The sequence below is a fragment of the Caretta caretta genome, chromosome 1 (assembly GCF_965140235.1).
Source record: "Caretta caretta isolate rCarCar2 chromosome 1, rCarCar1.hap1, whole genome shotgun sequence".
Classification (NCBI taxonomy): Eukaryota; Metazoa; Chordata; order Testudines; family Cheloniidae; genus Caretta; species Caretta caretta.
This window is the reverse complement of record NC_134206.1, coordinates 237,185,511-237,205,022: the sequence shown is the minus strand read 5'-3', so window position 1 is coordinate 237,205,022 and position 19,512 is coordinate 237,185,511.

Below are 19,512 nucleotides of genomic sequence, written 5' to 3'. Positions count from 1 at the left end.
GGTCGCCATGCTCAGGGGAAGACAAAGTTTTGCTTTCTTCCTGGTTTTTTTTGATTATTGATAGTTTCTTGGTCCTTTTTTTCGTGGAGCAGGAATGATGGGGACAATGGGAAAAGAGATTATTTGTTGATGACATGAACTGGGTAGGGGATTGTCATAGGTTCTCAGGGCTCCTTGAAGACAAATTGGGGTGAAATAAAATTGAGTCTGTTTGTGATGTTTGCAGCTATATGCCTAACACTGTGGGGTCTTGGTCCATGACTAGGGCTCCTAGGTGTGACGATAATGCAAATAATAATAAATAATGATCTACAACTATTGAGATTTTATTGTCTGTGTGCTCTACTCTACACTTCTGTGAGTCTTTAGCCTGCAGTTGCCTTTTTGTGAGGCAGTGTTAGAATCATAGAATCTCAGAGTTGGAAGGGACCTCAGGAGGTCATCTAGTCCAACCCCCTGCCCAGAGCAGGACCAATCCCCAACTAATGATGCAGCATGTCACAGAGGAAATCCATACTCTGCTGCCTTGTGAAGACTTGACTTTGGGGGTTTTTTTGGGTCATAAATCCTGCAGAGGTGTCTCTACAGGCAGAGGCCTGTTGAAGTCAGTCAGACACTTGGCATGGTGGGTTTGCTTTGCCAAACCAGAGCCTTGTTTTATTGTTTTAAAGGAAAATAATTGCGTTTGTGGCCCCCTTCTTTTTTTGTTCTGCTGCTGCTCTTGATGTATAAGAGAGTCTGAAATGTTGTTGTTTTTAAAGATTTTTCTTTTTGCAGGTTTTTCACAGTAGAAATTCAGGTCCTTTGTAGCCTGAAAAGAGAACTGCCAAAATGATATTAAAAGATCTAAGAGGGTACAACCAGAGCTATTGGGGGTGGGGGTGGGGGGAGAGATATTCAGCCATACTGTAAAAAAAACTGTTGGGTTTTTTTTGTTTAGTTTTTCTTAACACCAAATTAATGTCAATGATGAATTAATGTTAATCACACAGGAAGCCTTTATTAAAGATTCAGTACCTTCACCCTTTGATTAAGGGACTGAGAGCTCATAATAAACATCCTTTATATCTGCCAGGGGTCCTTCAAAAAAGTTAGGGGTCAGGGAGATGACTTTCTTGATATTTCTAAGGTAAAAAAACAAAAAGCCACCTTTCGGGGCTTCTTAATACTTTAGGCAAACAAGACCAAATTTTTGTAGGTCCCTTTTTAATCTAAAAGTTTCATAAACCATGGCTCTAGCTTACATGCGTCCAGGATCCTGGCTCTCCTTCAGCCCATCAAGTAAAATTTTGTTTAGAAAATATCAGAACTAAAGATCTCAATTTTTCAAAATGAAATTGTTTTGTATTTCTATTTTGCAGAGAATTTTGAAATGTTTTGATTTCATTCCAAATCAGAATGAAAATAAAGTTTGAAATCTCTAAATCCTCTGAAATGGAATTGCTGTCCTCCGCCTAGCTCTGCTTACGATCTATATAAACAAGACAGACAAAGGGTAGGGGACAGTGAACAGCTAGGGTGAATAGAATGGTGTGTTAGTATCACTATATATATTTTTAATTCTTTGGGTGAAGTTGAGTGAGGCAGTGGATTAGCTATTCAGAAAGGAAAAAAAGAAGGGAGAGAGGGGGACAGGGCAGAGGAGAAGGAGGAGGGGCAGAAGGTATGAAGAGGAGGTGGTGTGAGGCTGATGGGAAGACTGAGGGAGACAACAGGAAGGGACTGGATGTTGTCTTTTGCTCTTCACACAGCAAATATAACAGGAAGGAACCACAGTGGTATTCTGGAGTCCAATTAACTGTGTTCACAAGCATATACAACATGCAAGGCCTAGCTACATAGATACACTGTGGCTCTGGTACAGTTCTGGCAGCTTCTGAAATATAGAAGACTGTGACAGCTGCTAGAGGCTCGTGAACTATATCAAGTGTACTGCCCAATTCTTATACACTACATGGAGCAAACAGCCAATCAGCACAAGACAGAGAATGTCCAGTCAAACTGGTAGAAGACACACTGATTACATCATTCATCATTACCTATCAGCCCCCTCTGTAAAATCTGATGCTGCTCCTGTTCTTGGTCCTACCAGCTTCAGTTTCTTTGGCCCATAAAGCTGGCTCCTCCTTGCCCATGTGGTTCAAATTATTGGTGTTCCCAGAAGGGTGTGTGTGTGTGACTCCCCTGCACAGTTCTGGGTCCAGGATCAGTGGGTGGAGGGAGGTGGTTCTGGCTGGGTACCGTCTTTTCCCCCATCAGTGCAATGCTGAGATTACTTCAGTTCCTTTGGACCCTCAAAAAACCTGTTAACCTTTTCTCCTCATGTGAACTACCTTTCTTCTGCCCCCTGTGGACTTAGTTCACCAAGTTAGTTTTGACATAGAATATTTAAAGATGAACTACAAATATTCTATAAAAATATTAATGAAAAATGGTCTCCCCTCACTGACATAAGATTAGCAAATCCAGGCAAAACTACCAAACAATGCACAGCTAAACTGAATAACATGAAATCTCACAGCAACCTTTGGCATATAAATGAATTTGAAGTAATAGTTTATTGATCTCCATTATAATACAGTGCATATGGTTGTATTCATTCAATAAAGTTTTATATTAAAAGAAATGTAACCGATAATCCTGCCACTAACTGCAAACAATTAATGTTAGCTTCTAAAATGAAAGTCCTGTCAGCTTCATTCCCAGAAATCAGAATCTTTATTGCATCAATGCATGTTAATCAACAACAAATAATACAGCTACTTAAAATGATTTTTAATTTCATTGTATACTTAGGAAATACGTTTTTTTTTTATCAGTGATTTCTTATGCTGGGAGGACAAACATGTATCTTAGACCAATCCAGCTTTTCAGGAAACACAATATTCAGATAACAGGTCCTTAATCATATTTTTCTTTCAACAAACCTGCTTTGCTGGCATGTTTTGAGAATTGATACACAATCTGTCCATCTGAGCAATGCCATACTTGAAATCTGTTTTATGCAGCCCTCTCATAATAAGCGTATAAATCAACAGAAAGCATTTAAACTGACTTTCTTTCATTTGCAAACACTGGGCCAAGTTATGCTGTCCTTGCTTCCAATTATAATTCAGCGTAGGCTTTGCTTAAGTAAGGACTGCAGGATTGGTCCATAGAAATATTTTAAAAGGCATAATAGTGTAATTAGTAATTAAAAATAATAGTCAGTATAATACTGTAATTAAAAAAAACAAACCAAGAAGACATCATTTTTCCATATTAAAACAAATTAAATTAGATTTGTAACATGTTCTCTCTCTCTCTCCCGCTTTTTGGATATTCTGATGCATGCAGTGTAATGTTTCTTCTTATAATGGATAGTGTGGTGTGGAGAAAGTAAAAAAGGAAGTGTTATTTATTCCTTCTCATAACACAAGAACTTGTGGTCACCAAATGAAATTAATAGCCAGCAGGTTTAAAATAAAAAAAGGAAGTATTTCTTCACACAACGCACAGACAACTCGTGGAACTCTTTGCCAGAGGATGTTGTGAAGGCCAAGTCTATAACAAGGTTCAAAAAAGAACTAAATAAATTCATGGAGGATTGGTCCATCAATGGCTGTTAGCCAGGCTGGGCAGGGATACTGTCCCCAGCCTCTGTTTGCCAGAAAATGGGAATGGGTGACAGGGGATGGATCGCTTGATGAAGACCTGTTCTGTTCATTCCCTCTGGGGCACCTGGCATTGGCCACTGTCTGAAGACAGGATACTGGGCTAGATGGACTTTTGGTCTGACCCGGTATGGCCGTTCTTATGATACGTTCTAAAAAATATGAGAGGAAAAATGGAAATCAAAGAAGAAGCTATAACATTAAAACATCTCATCACCTGTGGATTTTGTATGAACATATCAACAGAGCCTGGTCAGCAATGTGGTTCTGACAGTGGAGGCTAGAATTAAAAAAAAAAACTAAAAAAACCCCCAGAACTAAAAACAAACAACCCAACCACACACTTTAAAAAAAATGCTGCCTCTTGCCTGTTTGGAAGGAAGAGAGAGACTTCATTAGTCATTCCTTTTTTAGGAGGCACTCGGATACTATGGTCATGGAGGACCATATGAGTACCAGGATAGATAGATTTTGTAGAAGTATTTCCATCTCTGCATCTAAGGAGTTTATTTTTCACATGTATTACATTCCTGTGAAGTGGAAGAGGATCATAGAATCATAGGACTGGAAAGGACCTTGAGAGGTCTTCTAGTCTAGTCTCCTGCACTCAAAGTAGGACTAAGTATTATCTAGACCATCCCTGACAGGTGTTTGTCTAACCTGCTCTTAAAAATCTCCAATGATGGAGATTCCTCAACCTCCCTAGGCAATTTATTCCAGTGCTTAACTAGACTGACAGTTAGGAAGTTTTTTCTAATGTCCAACCTAAACTGCCCTTGCTGCAATTTAAGCCCATTGCTTCTTGTCTTATCCTCAGAGGTTAAGGAGAATAATTTAACTCCCTCCTCCTTGTAACAACCCTTTATGTACTTGAAAACTGTTATCATATCTCCCCCTCAGTCTTCTCCAGACTAAACAATTTTTTCTATCTTCCCTCATAGGTCATGTTTTCAAGCCCTTCAGTCATTTTTGTTTCTCTTCTCTGGACTCTCTCCAATTTGCCCACATCTTTCCTGAAATGTGGTGCCCAGAACTGCACACAATACTACAACTGAGGCCTAATCAGTGCAGTGCAGAGTAGAGTGGAAAAAATACTTCTTGTGTCTTGCTTACAACACTCCTGCTAATATGTTCCAGAATGATGTCTTTTTTTGCAACAGTGTTACAAAAAATACTTTACACCAGTGAGAGTTCAAGGCAAAATCCAAGCTTCAGTTTTCTATATCATCCTTCTTTCTTGTAATGAACACTGCACAGAATAGAGCAGAAGAATTACTTTTTGTGTCTTAGTTACAACAATCCTGCTAATGCAGCCCAGAATTATGTTTGGTTTTTTTTGTTTGCAACAGTGTTACAGTGACTCATATTTAGCTTGTGATCCACTATGACCCCCAGGTCCCTTCCCGCAGTGCTCCTTCCTGGGCAGTCATTTCCCATTTTGTCTGTGCGCAACTGATTTTTTTCTCCCTATGTGGAGTACTTTGCATTTGTCCTTAATGAATTTTCACCCTATTTACTTCAGACCATTTCTCCGGTTGGTCCAGATCATTTTGAATTTTAGTGCTTTGGAGGACAGGAGGGAGGGAGGGAGCAACTTTGCTTTGGAGCAAAGCTTTGGAGGGAGCAACCCCTCCCAGCTTGGTATCATCCATAGACTTCATAAGTGTACTCTCTATGCCATTATGTAAATCATTGATGAAGGTATTGAACGGAACCGGACCTAGAACTGGTCCCTGTGGGACCCCGTTTGATATGCCCTTCCAGCTTGACTGTGTACCACTGATAATTACTCTCTGGAACCAGTGATGCACCCACCTTTATAGAAGCTCCATCATGTGAGACAGTATCAAAAACCTTACTAAATCCTATTTATAATCCAGATTGGATGTTTATGGGGTAAAAGTTCAAAATGGTGCACCAGGAAGTTAAATGTCCAAATCCCTCTGCCAGGCTTTGAAAATTTGGTACATCATTACATCATTCCCATGCTGGTGCCTGCGCACAGGGTGGAAACTAGTCTCTTCCATTCCTCTCTGTCATTTGCTGCTGCTTCCATCTGCTCTGTAGTGTTGAGAGCTCTTTCTAAGATTTCTTTTGTGTGGGGAAATGAAGGTGCCCCATTTGACAGCCTCACATGGAGTCTGTGTGTCAGCATCTGGAGTATATGCCCCAGTACATGTACAGTGCTTCCTTCTAAATCTGGTGGAGACAAGCTGCTGGTTGGTGATTTCTCAGAGCTCTTCACTGATAATGAAGTCTTTCCAACCAATGCCCAACATCTTCCATAGGCACTTATTTTCAAAGGTGTCTAGTTTCCTGTCTAATGTTTTGGTAGATCTCCAGCTTTCACAGCCATACATTAGCACTGAGAGAATGTTTGAATTGAAAATTCTCTGTTTCATTGTGGTGCTGTAGATCTTCGATTTCCATATGTTGTTGAGTTTAGTGAATGCTGCTGATGCCCTTCCCACCCTTGATGTCACTTCCTTCTTGAAGGCTCTGTTGGCCAATGTGGTGCTGCCCATGTAGGTGAAGTGTTCTACTTTCTTGATATTTTTTGCCTTCTGATGTGATGCTATTACTTGATGTCTGGGTATCAAGGATGTTAGTTTTAGCATGGATAATTTTGAGCCCTGTTTGGCCTGTTGTTTTTGCCAGGTTGTCTGTCTTTGTTTCTAACTTTTTGTGGGCGTTGCTCAGTAGTGTGATATCATCAGCAAATTCTGGATTGTTAAAATATTTGCCATTGACCCATACCAGCCATACCAATGTTTGTGTTGCTAATACACTTCTTCATAATCCAGGCTATGTCCATGCCAAACAACAGTGGAGATAAAATGAATTCCTCTTTATGCCAGTGTCTACATTGAACCACTCTTCATTTAGTTGCTCACCCTTACAGCGCACTTCACGTTTCTGTATGTGGCATTTATGATGATGGCCACTTTTGCTGGGATTCCATAGGGCTGAAGTATATTCTGCAATTTATGTATGTGCCAGCTGTCAAATGCCTTTTGAAAATCAAGAAGTCATTATGAGGGGAGTTTGCCATTGTATACGTTCTTCTCTGATGGCCTGATCTATGTAGGCTCTCTGAATCCAGCCTGTTCTTCTCTAAGCTTTGCATCCACTGCCTCTTTCATCCTTTTTAGAGTATCACTCTGCAGGAGACTTTCCCTACAACAGAGTAACTCCTCTCCAGTTGTTACAGTCAGTATGATCACCCTCTTCTGAGTATTCTGAAAACTATTCCATGTTTCCACTGGTCAGGAGAAGTTTCTTCTTCCCCACCCCCGGGCAAACTTCACTGCACACCTCTGTTGGTTTCATTAGGATGATGGTGTTGAGTGCTTTTAGCATTTCTGCTGTGATTTTTATCATCTCCCTCCTCTTTGTTATTTTTCAGCTTCTTGATTGCAGACTGTACTTCTGCCTTCTCTATTGCACTGATGTTAATGTCAAGTTGACAAATTTGCATGTTCCATCAAAATCTGGTGCTCAAGTGGCACTGGGGCTGTTGAGGAGTTCTCTTAGAAACCTTACCTCTTAATAATTAATGATGGATAAGTCATTAAAAGTTCAGTTTGGCTAAGCATCCAGTAGTTCAAATATTTATCAGAACCAATTGCGTCTGCAAAATTGGTCTGGAAATCTTGAAATAAGTCTTTCTCCATTATTTCAGTTAATCCATTTCCACTCCTGCCAGTACTATAGCAATGGATTCACAGGCATCTGGACTAGATTTTAAATATGAGCACCTGTAGGAGAGACCATTGTAACAGGAACATGATCTAATAGACAGGCCTGGTAGCTCTGCTTGTTAAGGTTGCTCAACACTTCCCATTATAAGACACTGTTTTCAGTTGATTGTACCTTTGCTAAACTTCAACCATTTGGGCTGAAATTTACCATGCCAGGTGTTTGCCTCAGGCTGAATAATTCTGGAAAATATCATCAAAAAAAGGTTTAGTCATCTCTGAGAAGAAGTCTAGGGACATACATTGTTTTCAATGTTAAAAAAAATTCTGGCGAGCTTTTCTTTGGAAAGCTTTGGAGCAAGAATGTGAAATTAGACAGGAGGAAGCCTTTGTGTCTTCAGGAAAATCCACCCACATTTGGCCAAAATTATCTGCCTTTTAAAAAACCCAGTTTGCAAATGGTGAGTAGATACTTCTTGTATTTTTATCAGCTAAAATCTCTGAAGATTCTGTCCTCACTGAGCATGCTCCAGCTTCTGACAACACAGCCCTGTGCATGCAACATCCCCACAAAGCCATTGAGCATGCTCCAGCACAGGGCTACAGGGGTGAAGTTGGATTTTCCCTATAATGGTTGCTCCTAGCTGGTAGGGAGAGAAGAGAGATCTGATAAGGAGCCAGGATGTAGAGGGAGACCTGGGCAAAAAGACATGAAAAAGGAGTCTGAGTCAGGGGGGCTGTGGAGTGGAGGAGTCTGGGGATGGCTAGGCAAGAAGACTTGATTTTGCTGCAGTAATAATGGTCTTTTAACGTAGGTTTTTGTGTGTGTGTAGTTGATACAATAGATTACAATAGGGTGGGTTAAGGGAACCACTGTTGTGGCTCCTTGTGGCATGTAGTAGTTTAGATAGTTTAGTATCCTTTTTCTTTTGTAGAGAAGCAAAGTGTGCGTTTGTAAATGGCTTGTCTAGTTTTTGTAAAGTCCAGCCACGAGGAAGTTTGTATGGAAGGTTGTTTTTTTATGAGAGTATCCAGTTTTGAGAGCTCATTCATACCCACCTGCTGAATTGAAGAAACAGATTGACAGAGCCAGAAGAGTACCCAGAAGTTACCTCCTACAGGACAGGCCCAGCAAAGAAAATAACAGAACGCCACTAGCCATCACCTTCAGCCCCCAACTAAAACCTCTCCAATGCATCATCAAGGATCTACAACCTATCCTGAAGGACAGTCCATCACTCTCACAGATCTTGGGAGACAGGCTAATCCTTGCTTACAGACAGTCCCCCAACCTGAAGCAAATACTCACCAGCAACCACACACCACACAACAAAACCACTAACCCAGGAACCTATCCTTGCAACAAAGCCCGTTGCCAACTGTGTCCACATATCTATTCAGGGGACAGCATCATAGAGCCTAATCACATCAGCCACACTATCAGAGGCTCATTCACCTGCACATCCACCAATGTGATACATGCCATCATGTGCCAGCAATGCCCCTCTGCCATGTACATTGGCCAAACTGGACAGTCTCTACGTAAAAGAATAAATGGACACAAATCAGACGTCAAGAATTATAACATTCAAAAACCAGTCGGAGAACACTTCAATCTCTTTGGTCACTCTATTACAGACCTAAAAGTGGCAATTCTTCAACAAAAAAACTTCAGAAACAGACTCCAAGGAGAGACTGCTGAATTGGAATTAATTTGCAACCTGGATACAATTAACTTAGGCTTGAATAAAGACTGGGAGTGGATGTGTCATTACACAAAGAAAAACTATTTCCCCATGTTTATTTCCCCCTGCCCCTACTGTTCCTCAGATGTTCTTGTCAACTGTGGAAATGGCCCACCTTGATTACAAAAGGTTTCCCCCCCCGGCTCTCCCCTCCGCTCTCCTGCTGGTAATAGCTCACCTTACCTGATCACTTTCATTACAGTGTGTATGATAACACCCATTGTTTCATGTTCTCTGTGTATATAAATCTCCCCACTGCATGCATCCGATGAAGTGAGCTGTAGCTCACGAAAGCTTATGCTCAAATAAATTTGTTAGTCTCTAAGGTGCCACAAGTCCTCCTTTTCTTTTTGCGGATACAGACTAACACGGCTGCTACTCTGAAACCTGTCAATATATTACAGAAATTCAAAGACAGAATCTATGAACTTTTTGTGTTTCTCTTCAAGTCAGCAAAATCATCAGTTACTTCTTATATTTATATTCTTGCTGTGCTATTGCTAGTGCGGAGAAATCCTAATCTCTTTAGTTTCTTCTTTTTTGAGGGAGAAAAAAAGTCTGGCAGTGGGATAGCACTGGGATAACACAAACATCAAATGTGCTGTGTGAACATCTGGGAAACCTGACATTAAATATTATGTTCAACGATCCAAGTCCTTGACACTGGAATTGCTGGGTGATCTCTGTTCTCAGAGATCAACATAAAGTGAGGCTTTTTCTAGGCAAAATGGGTGAAGTGTCACTATTGAGCCATTTATCAAGCATTTTTGTCACTTCGCAAAGTTCAGCAGACGGTCATGAGGGGTTCAGAAAGCACACTTTAACAGAACACTAATTTTGTGTTCAGTGCTAGAAAAATGAAAGTCTCAATCCCACAAACACTTAACATCATGAGTACCTCATTGGGTATGTCTACACAGTGAGAGGCTGAGAATCTCAGTGCCCGGGTTGACAGGCTCGGGCTACCACATTAAAAAATAGTTATGTAAACGTTGCAGCTTGAACTCTGATGCACCCCCCACCCTGGGCTTGCAAGTTCATGTAATATCTACACAGCGTTTCATGGCATAGAGGTACCCACTGACATTAGTGCAACTGTTCATGTGAGTAAAATTGCTCCTGTGCGTAAGTGTCTGCAGAATCATTTTGGAAAGCAGTCAGTGCATCTAGAATGCTAAATATCTACACCAGAGTCCAATCCTGGACTTTATTGAAGTCAGTCAATGGGACTTTTGCCACTGACTTCAATGGAGCCAGGATTTCACCCTCATCACAGATTTTTATGAGAACATTGGGTTTTTTCCAGCATGCTGCTAACCTGCTAACAAGGCATGAAACTGATTTTGAAGACATAACTGGAGTTTAGTTTGTTTTCAAAATTTGTGTTGACACCTGGTTAAAATAGCCATAAGATTCAAAATAAGATCTTAGGGTAACATTTTCAGAGCCCAGGTCCCATTTTTGAAAATGACTTAGGCTCCTAAATTTCACTGAAAGTCAATGGGACTTAGATGTCCGAATGCTGAAGGGTTCATCTAAACTGCATCTGGCAGAGTGCTTCCCAGCTTGGATAGACAGACTCATGCTATCTCTGCTTGAGCTAGTGAACCAAAAAAAGCAGTGTAACCAGAGACAGTGTGGACGTTGGCTCAGGCTAACCCCCTGATTACGTACTCAGGGGGTCCGAGCAGGTTTATACTCAGGGGGCTACCCCAGGCCAGTACCTGAACTACCCCAGGCTGCCCTGCTACTTTTTAGAGAACTACTTTGAGCAGAGCGAGCACATGTGAGCATGGGTAGACAGAAGAACATTCCCACTTTCTGCAATTAGACACCTGTGGCTGGCCCGCGCTAGCTGACTCAGACTCACAGGGCTTGGGCTGCAGAGCTGTTGAATTGCAGTGTAGATTTCTGGGTTTGGGCTGCCAAGTCTCATGAATTCTATGATTCGGCCATTTGGGGAAGCTGCAGGAGAAATCTCCCTTTCTCTGCCATAGTCCTGTTCTTGTGTGACACTGGCAAAGTGTATCAATATGGCTACACTAGCAAAACACTCCTAGCATAGACCTAGTCTAAGATGGCCCAGTGCTCGGTTGAGATCAGCTCATAGCTGAAAAACAGCTAGTTACAACTGAACCTGAGCAAAACAGAGATTATACTGGTGGGCATAGGTGCAGTCTGCTTGGTTGATTGCACGCACACACACTTAAGTTAATTCAGTCCAGAGTTTAGAAGTGCTCCTGGATTCTTGACTGATGCTAAGCTCTTATGTAGCAGCATCCACAACTAACACTAGATCATCCCTGGTGAGCTAGACGACTCCATTCCATCCTGAAGAACAATGACCTCCAGTGACCTCTGATATGCATATCACTGTCTAGCTGGAATAAAGCAATACAACAAACTTGGGCTTGAAGCCATCAGTCCCTATGAAACTTCAATTAGAATAGAGCACTGCAGCATGCCTGCTAAGCAACATCGTACTATTGAAAGTACATCAAACTTGTCCTCTTTATCTCTCTGCCAGCTTCCCATAGAATATGATATATATACATAGTAATAATTCTATAAATAGAGTAATTTAGAAGAATATGGTGATGAAGTACAATACAGATATGAGGACCCTAATGGGATAGAGAAAATAGAGCTATTAAAAATAAGGGAAGTATTGGGAGGAGGTAGTAAAATAAAGCTGGAAATCTGATCTGTCACTTTTTATCAGTTCTGAAATGTCACTTGCTGGTTCCATGGGTCTAATAATTATGAAGGTCAAAATCAAGACCTAATTGTCATAATCACCTTTCAGAGATTTGTTCCTATTATCAATAATAATATTTACAGATTTCATATTCAGGATTTACATTCATTGTAAATTAAGAAGGAGGCGTGGGCACATTGTCAATAGACTCTTCTATTACTGTTACTCTAGGGCACGTTTCCCTTTATCTCTGTTGGAGCAAAATAGCTTGTTGGCAGAATAACATGTTGATTTTAGGGGGAGATTTTTGCAGAGGTTTTTGTTCTCCTTTTATTATATTTTATTTATCATGTAGTACAACTACAAATGTGTAACAAATTACAGGAGATCACAAGGACTAATAGGGAAAGATCTGACGATGAAAAATAGAGAAGTAAGACCGAAAACTTCATCACAAAAGTGTACAAGGACACCATAGAACAGCAAAAGAGAAGAATAAAGGATAAAGTACAGAAATGACATTGACAAGTATGAGTTCAATCTGTGTGGGTTTCCAGATGAGGCTGCCACAACAATCCATAGTAATAAGGTTGAGATTAATTATTAACATTTGTGCAGTGTTTTGAAGAAGTACACTTTATGTACTGTGTAGTAACAGAAGAGTTGGGTGAAAGACACTTGCTCAGATAGAATAATTGTTGCTCCATAGAACAATACGTGGTACCATATCTTGTTTCCACAAAAATCAAAGCTATTAAAATGGACTTAGGGTACTAATGCTATTACTATCTCACAGAAGAATTGACTTTGTACTTAGTTTCAAATACCTCCAGAATAGCAAGCTGACAGTGTTCCAAACCTGCAACCTTTGGGCCCTCCAATAACTTATGTAAAACTAAAATTAAAATTAAAACTGGATGAAATGTTTCTGCCAAAATGTTTGGTGAAAAATGCAGATTTGATTACACTAAAACATTTTGCAAATTTGCATCAATAATGCCAAACTGTTCGTTTTGGGGGGAAATGAAACAAAATTCCCCCCCAAAATTTGTTTTGACATTTTTGAAATAAAATATTTTTTTTGTTTTAAATGACTTTTCATTTTAAATTTCCTTTAATTTTATTTTTAAAAATCTCAATGTTTTAAAATGGTCAAAATTGAAATGAAATGTTTCATTTTGGGATGAACAAAGACATTTTTTTTTTAACTTCCAAAATTGCTAGTGGATTCCAAAAATCCATTATTTGCCCAGCTCTAACTAGTCGCAATAGCCACTTGCATTTCCAGCGTAAAGTTATTCCAAGGCTACATCTCTCAAATATAAACCAAACCTTTGACCATTCATGTTGTTTAAAGATCCCCATCTCACTTTCTGCAAGAGAGTGAGTGTTGTTAATGCCAGTGATATAAAAAAATTCTAATTTCATTTTGCCTCCTCAAATTCCTCCTGGAATATCAAATGAACAGGGTATTCCTTTCCACTCTCTGTCCTAAACTTCTGTGTAAGGTTGCTGTGGTATGTTAAACATCTGCGTGTTTCACACAGTGCCATGGAAGTGAATGCTGCTGTGTGTTTGATATTCCTAAAGTGCCTGGGATCCTTTGCAATTAAACTTGATATACATATAGATTTTTTAAAAAAATTTTATTTATGCAATTATCACACACACAGCATGCAAAAAGATGTATAAATCCAAACTGGTACTTTGAATTTATCCAAAAATTGCTCCTTTCAAAAGCCAGGCTTATGCAATAACTAAAAAAGAACATGCATAATTTTATCACACAAAACATGGCAAAAAAAGCTGAGATTTAAAAAAAAGTGAAAGTAGAGGTACAATAGTTGAAAACACAAAACTTAGCTTTCCAGTTTTGCTAATTTAATATAATTAACTTGTACAATATAATTAACCTGTGTGATTCCCTGTTGCAGGCTATCTTGAGGCAAGCAGCACTCTGTGTGTGTGTGTGTGTGTGTAATATAAAAAATAGACATATAAACAAGAATAAGTATAGTTACAATAGCAAGAATAAGTTGGCCTTATTACATGAATATTGGTAGGTATACTTGGGGTTTTACACCTTCTGCAGCATCCAGCTTTGTCTATTAGTGGAGCCAGGATACTAAATTATTGTTCTGTGCTAACATGGCAACTCATACATTTTTATTTATTTGGATTACTTTAAAAAAAAAAGTGGTTGAAGTGCCTATCATAGGCTCTTCTAGAACTTAAAGTTCACAATAATTAAAGACTCAAACTACTTAATTTAACTGTCACTCCTTCCACACTTGTAATCATATCCAGACTCAGAGCGTATTTATCCTATGTCAAGAAATAAGTCTCATTGTATCCCTTTTCCAAATGCCTGATTTTAAAAAAAACAAAAACCAAAAAACGAACTTTGCACCAAGACCAAAACATTAGCAATTCCAGCGTCTGGTGGAGAAAAGGGAAAGGCATGTTCTGGAGTCCTGGGAAGCCGCAAGCAGAATGCAAGCAAGTACCCCCCTCCCTCTTTCTCTCTTCCCCTCTCATCAAAGAAACTCCAACTTGTATGCCTTTGACCCACGGGTGTGTTCATACATAAGTAAATGTACCATGCCAATATTAAGCAGACCAAATCCCTGCACACTTCTACCAGTATTCTATCAACATTCTGAAATAAGCTTGGTTTTTGTTTGTTTTTGGAAAGTATTCTTAATTGCTCTCCATTAGCTGATCTAAACGGTAACACATCCAGCATTTTTTAATTACATAGATAACTGCACAACCAAAATAAATGGCTCCGGAGTGTTTTTTCTTTAAAGTTTGTGCTCTTAGGTTAAATTTAATCTTAACAATTTTAATGTTTTTTTAACTTTTTAACATCCTACTATAATTTACCCCAATTAATTATGCTGCATCGTCATGGAATTCACACACCCCGGCCACTTTTCCACTGACGCAAACTTTCAAAAGCAACTGTGCTGCGGATAACCTAAGTGCTGCCTTTGGAGCTAAGCATTCTGTCCTTGCTTGTTATTGTAACATTGATGTACATATCTTCCATTCCTCATTTGTTATATCCTAATGTCATTAGGACGAGCCTGCAGCAATTTTAAAAGCTGGCTGTACAACCTCTTTGACGTCATTAGAGAAAGGTCCCGACTACAAGCCTGGCATATATGGTCTGAGATATACTGTATAAAAATCCATGTCAATGTTGGCTGTCAGGGAGCCCTGGAAGTGATTCAGCTATCAGAGTTTTATTATCTCCATGATTATTATTACAGTGGTTTCTGTGACATGTTGAACTTTCATATTGGTGTTAAAGCTTAAGTATTTAAGCAACACATAGTGAATCTCAAATCCCCCAAATCCCTTTCAACCTGGCACCAAAATATGGGACATCAGTTTAAAACTAATTAGACAGATCACTTGGTTCAATTTCCAAGTTTTAGAATAACTGTCTGAAAATTCTTGCTCTCATGTAAACTGCTGACTTAAATATTTTCTAATTGTCTTGATTTATTGGACAATTTAAATTAAATATATTGTGAGCTTCCAGCAAAGTGGGAAAATGTTTGTTTGAATAAGTTTGAGTGTTGCACTCTAATAGGTTGCATACCAAGAACTACATTTTCGGAAAGGTCAGTTATCGTAGGCCACCACATATTGCCGGCTGAAAAACTAAGCATATATTACTCAGGAATAGGGGATTTCTTTGTCTGATATCTGACCAGCAGCCACCAGTATAGACCTCTTGGGTATGCAGTTTTTTATTTTGTACAGTGGTTGGGCTGGGAGAGACTAGATCGTTTCGGGATTGTATGAGACTATGCAGCCCAAGGCTGTCAATTCAAATACAGCTATGGTTGGTGGTTTACTGAAATAATCAAATCAATAATGTTTTTGTGGTGTATGTGGGGAAAAAATGGTGGTCTCACTGTATTTCCGAGTATCCACACTGTCAAAACTACCATTTCAACCTTACTGGCTGTTTTTCTTCAGAGACTGAATAAGCCTGGAAGCTAAGCACCCTCTCTTTCATTCCTAGAGATGATCCCTCCAACGCAGGATTAAGGAACATTGGGTACTTCTAACACCACTGCCTGTGTGCTACCTGATCAGTAAACAAATCAGGCCAGGACTTTTCATAAACTCTAAATTCACTAAAATACACATACAACCTGTTCGTTTTAAAGCATCCTTTCAATGTATTCTCTCTATACGTCCCCGTAAGACTTTGATAATGCTATTTAGTGAATGACCACAATGTGTGAACATTCATTAAGTGCCTAAATAAATTTCCACAGCAATCAATTTGTCCAGAATTATTTATTATTATTTGTTGTGCAGTAGCACCTAGGAGCCCCTGGACATGGGCTAGGACCCCATTGTGCTAGGTGCTGTACAAACACAGACCAAAAATTCCCTGCCCCAAAGAGCTCACAGTCTAATGCCTCCTGAAGCTCCTTTGTGGAGAGGGAGAATGTAGAATGGTACACCCCTTTAAAGGCGCAGTATATTCCACCCAAGAGCTGGATGAAAAATGTGGAAAATTTTTCACAAACATTTTTGTTGAAGTTATGAACTTTTGAAGAATTTTAAGCACTCTGTCAGCTGATTGAAAAATGTCAAAATTTTCACCGCAACCGTTTCACATTTTTTGCAACAAATTTTTGCCAACATTATGAAAATTTTCCAGACCATGTTGTTGGCTGTCGCCACTGACCTCGCATGTGTGTGAAGATGGGGGAGCTGAGCAAACAGTACAGCTACTTCTTACCCTTCTTACCCTTTTGGGACTCTGTGCTCCCTAGGAGGAACATCTCAATCACAGCCTTGTTCTCCCCTGTGGGCAGAGGCTGCAATCTGAGCCACTTAAGGAGCAGGGAACAGTCTTACTCCCTTGACATAGTCCAGGGTTTGACCAGGGTCTGTCAAATCCAGCCCTATAGGAACACACGGCAGTGTCTGGCAAGAGGTAAAAGCCCAAGGCAGTGCTCATTATAAGAGAGAAGAACAATATAGAAAATTGAAGTCTGAGATTTCCCTTGGAACTCTCGCAGGAGTAAAGTATTTTTTGTAACACTGTTGAAAAAACAGCATTCTGGAACATTTTAGTAGGAGTGTTGTAAGCAAGACGCAAGAAGTAATTCTTCTGCTCTGCTCTACTCCACCCTGATTAGGCCTCAACTGGAGTATTGTGTCCAGTTCTGGGTGCCACATTTCAGGAAAGATGTGGACAATTTGAAGACAGTCCTGAGAAGAGCAAAAAAATGATTAAAGGTCTAAAAACATGACCTATGAGGGAAGACTGAAAACAATGGGTTTGTTTAGTCTGGAGAAGAGAAGACTAAGAGGGGACATGAAAACAGTTTTCAAGTACATAAAAGGTTTGTTACAAGGAGGAGGGAGAAAAATTGTTCTCCTTAACCTCTGAGACTGGGATAAGAAGCAATGGGCTTAAATTGCAGCAAGGGAGGTTTAGGTTGGACATTAGGAAAAACTTCTTGTCAGGGTGGTTAAGCACTGGAATAAATTGCCTAGGGAGGTTGTGGAATCTCCATCATTGGAGATTTTTCCAGAGCATGTTAGACCAACATCTGTCAGGGATGGTCTAGATAATACTTAGCTCTGCCTTAAGTGCAGGGGACTGGACTAGATAACCTCTCGAGGTCCCTTCCAGTTCTCTGATTATTTTACTGTGCCAAAGGGTGGTATTTACTGTACCCTTGGGGCTCATTTTTCTCACCTTATTCACATGAGTAATAACTGGGACAGTCCCAGGAGTAAGGACTGTTCACATGACTAAGAGTCTAGGATTGGGTTATGCCCTATCCTGTTTGTTACTTAAACTAGAACAACATGTACAAAACCCGTCAAGTCAAAGGACCAGATTCTCAGCTGGAGTGAGTCAAGATATGTTGATGTGCATCCATGAGCTATGTTGGTTTACATCTATATATGCTGATTTGCTGTACCAACTGAGGGTCTGGCCCATAATTTTCATATTGCAGTTAGGTGCCTAACTTTAGGCCCCCAGGTTTGAAAAGTCAAGTGGAGATGGACTCGGTCTCTGTCCCTCGACTTTCCCCAAGTTATTGATGAGTAAAATGGTGGTGCCACTTTGCAAACCCAGTTTAACTAAAGAGTTCCACTGTGTTGGGGAATCCTGGGGTGGCACATAGCTGCAGTAGCAGCTCCTCCACCACACAGTAACAGCTCCCAAGCTGGGAGCATGAGTGGCTGGGGGAAGTGGCCATAATGTCCCAATGCTCTGGTGATCACTGGCCTCAGAAATGGCCCTTTGAGGTCCATGGGTAGTTGATGTAAATTAGAACAGCCCTAAGGCTGCTCTTGTATTGTGAGTCTGAGCTACTGAAGATTGAGCCCCAGATCAGGGAGTCTGAATGCCATCTTTAATTCCCACCCATCCATGAGTCTAGTCCTCTATTTAACTTTCTCTATAGAGAGTTTCATATTCGGTTACTCGTAGTGATAGTCATGATATGCTTTTCACTACCCGCTTTTGCTACAATAGTGAAAAAGTTCCTTCCAAATGAAGTTCTGGTTCAGAAAAGAGAAGGAAGTCTCTACAATTTGGGAGTTTACAATTAGCTAGTTTACCTGATTGATTAGAGCCGCTTGGTTCTGTATACAGTCTATGAGCTCATAACCATAAATAGTGCTGAACAAATAAAGAGATGCTTTCTCTAAAAGACAGGAAAGCAGTAGTTTCTCCCCAGTATTGATTGCTTCCTCTGTCAGAAGCACTAATCTTTTATTGATCTAGAGCCCACAGTTTCCAGTGATGCAGTTTCAAGTAACATAAGTAGAGCCATACAGAAAATCACTTGCACAGAGGTATCTCCTGTTTTGCAAACATCACAGGCTGGGCTGTGCTTAGTTGCCTGCTGCTGGGCATAATCCTGCTGCTGGCGATGTACAACACCCCTTGACTTCTGTGGGAGCAGGATGGTGCCATCTGCAGGTTGATGTACTACATGCACTTCTGCCAGTTACAGCTGAATTGCTGGAAAGTCTCATAAATCAGGGCCAGAGACTACTTGGAGACTTCTCAGATGGTCATAGCAGAGGAAGACAAAATCTGTCTCATTTTGTACCTGGTTTTCAGCAAACCATGATTGAAGTGTAATGTGGTGCCAGAACTCCAGTCTCTTGTATTCCAAAAGACTTGTTACAACACAACTTTATTTAGTTCCGCTCCCATGAACCTTCTGTAGCTGTAACACACAACACTTCCCAACCTGGGAAGAGGGGGCAGAGGTTTTTGCAGCTTATCCTGGAAGTTATAGTTCTCCAAGTGACAGCGATTAGCAATGATTCCCAGTAAAACATGACATCTGACGGGGGGGAAAACCCTTATAGAATCCATCTCTCCCCAAAAGAGCGTAATCTTCTGGAGTGAATGCATGTTACAGGTCCCCCTATGTGCCAGTCCTCAGAGGATATGGGCCTAGGACAGCCCCTGACAATGAGACAAAGCTCTCTAGCAATTCATGCTATTAGCTGTGGGGTCGCTGGTTCAATCCCAGGTGTGTCAGCCATCACAAAGCACACAAGTATTTCATATAAAAATATACCTTCTTAGGAGTATTATAATTATACAATGATTATAAAATCATTTGGTAGCAGCAGTGCTCTTTTATTTGGAATGAGATCCTGCAAAATTCTGCATAACCTTAACTGCCATTTGGACCTACACTGAC